At 47.2% G+C, this 5,293-nt stretch overlaps 1 protein-coding gene and 2 pseudogenes across 1 annotated transcript in view; 2 read left to right on the forward strand and 1 right to left on the reverse strand.

Moving 5' to 3' along the window:
- Positions 1-1,291, forward strand: part of LOC110338488 — a 2,856-nt pseudogene extending 1,565 nt beyond the window's left edge.
- Positions 1-5,293, forward strand: part of LOC110338283 (zinc finger protein 54-like) — a 91,818-nt gene that overhangs the window by 70,716 nt on the left and 15,809 nt on the right. The window lies entirely within an intron of this gene.
- LOC110338489 lies at positions 2,256-3,452 on the reverse strand (annotated as a pseudogene).

The following is a 5,293-nucleotide window of genomic DNA, read 5'->3' on the forward strand; positions in this document are numbered from 1 at the left end:
ATTAGCAGAATGGGCCAGAAGCTTATGTTGTGACCCATTGTGAAAATAAAGTATCTTGAAATAATTGGGCATCAGGGAATGTTTGCAAGTATCCCTTAAAGGAGACAAACGTCTGCACAGGCTGCTGTATCCCAGCAGTGAGTCTAGCCCAGTACAGCACAAAAGAGAGGTGGATGGCACGAGGGAGGCTTTGCCCTCTCTGTACAACATCAGCCTGCTTAGCCCATTCCAAGTGTGTGCAGTTGACTGAGAACTTTGGTGCCCAGAGAGAACTTTGGTGAGGAATGTCATCTGCCTAGTGACCTGTTGGCATGGCCACTTCCTAGGGAGGTCATTTGAGGTTCTTTGAACCTTGCCTGCAGAAACTCTGACTGTTCCCTCAGCCCTTGGCTTCGTCTGCATCAACACCGAGTAACAGTTGGAAGTATACAACATTTGGCAGTCAACTTCCTGTAATAAATTCAACAACAGCAACTACCAAAAAAAAAAAAAAAAAAAAAAAGAGTTGCCTTGGTCATGGTGTCTGTTCACAGCCATAAAACTCTAACACAACAGATCTTTAATTGTGTCACCCAGATTTATTTATGTAAATATATATATATATATATATATGCACTGATTTTTAAAGTGGATTCTCTAGTACTCACTCCCACAGCAGTATTTGACCTCAGTCCTCCAATGTTTATGGCAAGAGTAGTTATCGTTTCTGTTCCTGATGATGGTCTTTGTAGCTAGGGCAGAATGGTAGTTTAAAGGAAAAGTTGTCTGCATTTCACTGATAGGTTTACAAACGTTTTTGTTTGTTTTAATTTTTCTTTGGGTTTCTTGACATTTTTGTTAATTCATTTATTTTCTACATTTTTTGGTACCTTAAAATTTTTGAGATAACACTATAGTTGTAAAATGTTTCCATTCCTTTTCCTACTGCCAAATCCTCCCATATACTCTTCCATGTCCTCTTTTAAATTCATGGCTTCTCATTTCATAATTGTTTGCAAATTGTTCACAAATTCTTCCTTGAGCCTTAGGTGCAGGAGTGCTTTGTAGATATATCCAATGGGTGTGGGTTCTACAATTCTACATTTTGATCAGTTGTGGGTTTTTTTCCAAAATTAAAATGTATTTCTTTCTAGGGAATGAGTCCACAAGTGTGAAACAGAATACACAGCCAGTCAGCCCTGTGTCCCCACCCAGCTCTGTGTCTCACCTGATTTGGCAGCCAACACAAGGACAATCAATGTGGTCTTGCCAGGCTGTGCCGTATACCAGGAGCCACAGCCTGTACACATGAATGGCTGGCTGTGCACAAACCAGCCATGGCCCTAGGTTCGTGGCCCATAGTGGGTGCCTACTGCCCTCAGTGCAGTTTGGACATCTCAGCTAATGCACAGCAATCAGGCCAAGGCCCTACCAACACCAGGGGCAGCCTTGTGGGCTCATATCCGAGGCAGCCTCACGCCACTCTGAGCTGTAGTGGTGTCTAGCAGGGGCTGGCCTAGACCCCCAAGCCGACTCTGACATACACTGCCCACTCAGGGCACACAAACACAAATAAAAAGATGACTTCTTTGTCCTCACTGGATTTAAGGCTTGTATTTCCTGATAATTGCTTCAGTTTGTTTTCTCTTTGACATCAAAATTACCTGAGTAAAAAAACTTTTTGACATTAAAAAACAAAAACAGAAACCAAAACCCCACAAAACCAAACCACAGACTCTCTGCAGGCAGAGATACAGCTGGCAATGCCACATGCATGTCCAGGCCAGGCCAGGCCCTACACACCCAGGAGGGAGGTGCATGAGACTCAGCCCCAAACCCACAGTGAGATGCACTCAGGCCCAGACGCTCCTGCCAGCCAGAGCACAAGGCACAGTGAGGTAGGTAGAGCAACAGCTTGCCAAACCCACCTGGGGTTAAGGGTGGGGTGTCTCAGTGCCTCCCCTCAGCTTCTGGTCCTTTTGGAACTAGGCCGCTGGGTCCTGACACTGCGGATGGCCCTGATGTCCATAGGTGGCCCCACAGTGTGTGTGTGGGCTGCTGGGAAGCCTGGGCTCAGACAGTTAAATATTCTTTATTTGGGTGGGCTGGGCATTGGGAAGGCAGGGAAAGCCTGGCCTAGGCCCCATAGGGGGTGGCTTGGATGCATCTGTCCCCAGGGCCATTCCCCAGACAGGTGGCGCCAGCTTCTTGGGAGCACCCCACCGCACACAGAGGAGTAGAACTCCTGGGTGCAGTCTCTTCCTTGCAAGGTCCTCTTACCAGCCTGGCCGGGCTTCGCTCACCCTCTGGAGGCAGAACTGCACAGCAGGCACTGATAGGACCAGATTAATGGTTCAAAGGCCCATCCAGTACAGGCTGTAGCCCAGGAGACCAAAGAAGGCAGCCTTGACAGCCACCCTGGACACTCTGCCTGAGAGGGACGGTGGGGGGACTGTCATGATCTCCTGGATGTTGAGGTCGGTACTCCAGTTCTTCTCAATGCCAGGCACATGCCCCATGCCAACGACGCCCACAACCACAGACGGGACACTTCCTGGGCTCAGCATCAGAGGCGCGGGGAAGCTCAAGGCGCTGTGCGGCCTGCCGCAGCATATAGGTCAGATAGACATCACGCTCTGAGACAGTGGTTCGATGTAGGTCAGGAAACTCCCCAATCACCTCGGTCATCATCTGCTCCAACAGGTCCTTCTGCTTGCAGCGCTCCACGTCGTCTTTGCTGATCGGGTCTGACAGGAAGCACAGGCCCCAGGCCAGCTTGACTTTCTGCCAGAAGGAGAGTGCAGCAATGGCCCTCTTGAAGGTGACTGGGATCGGCGGGTCACCCAGATGGAATTTGCAGAATGGTACCTTGCTGGTCTCCTTGAAGGCCTCTCTGAACTCGCCACCAGGGGCCATGCCCAGCTGCTCAGTGATGTGAGCAGACACCTTCAGCAGCAACATCTGCATGAGTCCAGACATAAACCCATTCTGCCTGACAGCCTGCTGTAGCTTCTCCAGGCTGACCTCCTTGGCCTCTCGCAGCAGCGTTCTCTCATCCATCTTGAGCATGGACACACAGTACTGACAGAGTTCCACAACGACCACATCCGGCTGTACTTCCTGGATAGTCTTCACTACGTCCCTCTTGCTATCATCACTGAAGTGAGCAGTGCCCACCTCATACACCCTGCTCCCATCCTCGGCCACTAGCTGGGTCACAGTACGTGGAAGGTTGGGGCGTTCACGTCGTAGTTTCAGTTTCATCTCCAGGAGCAAGTTGAAGGCATCCACATCAGAGATGTTCTGAGGGTCTCCAGAAAGCACCCTTGGCACTGCTTGAGGCCCCTGATGTTACCACAGGTTCCATGTCAGCCTCTTGAGCTGGCTTCTCCTCTCCCTCCATGGCTGGACCGCAGCTTCCTGATTGATGTAGGATGCCGAGGGAGGCGGCGGTGCTCCTCAGCCGGCCTCCATGCGCGCGTTGCCAGGCTGACAGGCTGGGCGGATTTTTTTTTTTTTTTGTAGTGTACTCTGTCCATTGAAAGAGAAGTTTCCCAGATGGGAGAAGATTACATTTATTTGTGGACATTGTTAAAAAACGTTTAGGTATTTTTATTAGAGATTATTCTGATTTAGCAAAGTGGTGGTTGTTGGCTCTCCTCTAAGACTCCTGACATCATCTGCTCTGAGTAGGTTTCCAGTACCAGGCATGATTATGATTTCCTTTTCTTAAGAGTGTCTTAAGTGCTGGGCAGTGGTGGAGCATGCCTTTAATCCCAGCCCTTGGGAGGCAGAGGCAGGCAGATTTCTGAGTTCGAGACAGGCTTGGTCTACAGAGTGAGTTCCAGGACATCCAGGGCTACACAGAGAAACCCTGTCTTGAAAAAACAAAACAAACAAATAAAAAACAAAACAAAACAACAACAAAAAAAGAGTGTCTTATGTCCAACCAGAGATCTGTTGGTTACTACTAAGGTGGGCTTCCACCCTTAGAGTTGTCCTGCCAAGATGAGCGTTGATGTGGTTCATAGACATCATAGCTGTGTAGGACTGTTCATTAGATTCCTCTTTTTTTAAGTGTTGGGGTCCAAAAATTGCCTCACAAACTACACAAACACTGATTTCAGACAGACAGGGATTGTTTATTGAGCTATCTACCCCAGGACTGGTAGACAAGAGCCATGATCCAGATTTGGGACATGAATCATGACATTGACTTAAGATCCTACAGGGTTTTTAAGCCCTCGAGTCCACAATAATCTGTTCCAAGTTATTTCCCCAATCGGGATTTAGGGGTACAGGGATTTCCTTAGGAACATGTCTTTTTTTACATTTATCCTAATTCCATTGGTTGGGGTATTCAAGTGTGGCTGGGGACTTGCCTTGTCTAATATTCATGTCTTCACTTGTCTGCCAGGATGGAACTTGTCTAACATTCATGTCTTAACTTTCTAACCAGAATGTCAGTTACCCAAGTACAGGTCTCCTTCGGCCAGGTAGGAGGTCTTGGAAACTTGAACTTTCCTGGGTCACTACTTAAAATGGAAGTCTTATTCCAAATAGTTTCTTATATTGGTGCAGGTGTCTCTCTTTGTGTAGAGGTCTATCTCAGGGGCAGCTTATTACCATAAAAGCTTATACACAAGTGCAGGAAGTGCTGTTGGGTGGTTGGCTCTGGTCCAATCCTACTGTGGGTAATTATATGAAACAGTTCTACTGACTTCTATTGTGATTGGTTTCCAAGGGCACAGAACATAACAATATGTAATCAATCTTGGGATTAGGAAATTTCCTAGTAACAGCAGAAACATATGAGAAAGCTTCCTTATAATAACAGCTATCCAGATAAGTGCTACCTAGGCCTTAACATCTTTCTAGGCCTTAATATTCCATCTAGGCCTTAATATTTTACCTACATCTTAACAGGAAGCTTGCATGCTGATTCTGGTATCATAAAAGCTATTCTTCAGAGAGGAATTTCCTTTATTTTGAGGAAGGTCTCTCTGTGTATTGCCAGCTGATGTAGATCCTCTATGTATACCAGACTGGCCTTGAACACAGAGTTCCCCTACTTTTACCTCCTGAGTTCTGGGATTGAGGGCTTGCATGGCCTTGCCCTATTATACAGTACTTTTCTGATATCTTTGTTTGTTTGATTGTTTGTTTTCAGAGACAGGATTCCACTCTGGAACCTTGACTGACCTGGAACTTACTCTGTAGATCAGGCTAGCTCCAAACTCACAGAGACCTGCTTGGCTTTGCCTCCTGAGTGCTAGGATTATAGGAGTGCACCACCACCTTCAGCTTGTAATGT

This window comes from Mus pahari, chromosome 21, assembly GCF_900095145.1.
Source record: "Mus pahari chromosome 21, PAHARI_EIJ_v1.1, whole genome shotgun sequence".
NCBI classification, from domain to species: Eukaryota; Metazoa; Chordata; class Mammalia; order Rodentia; family Muridae; genus Mus; species Mus pahari.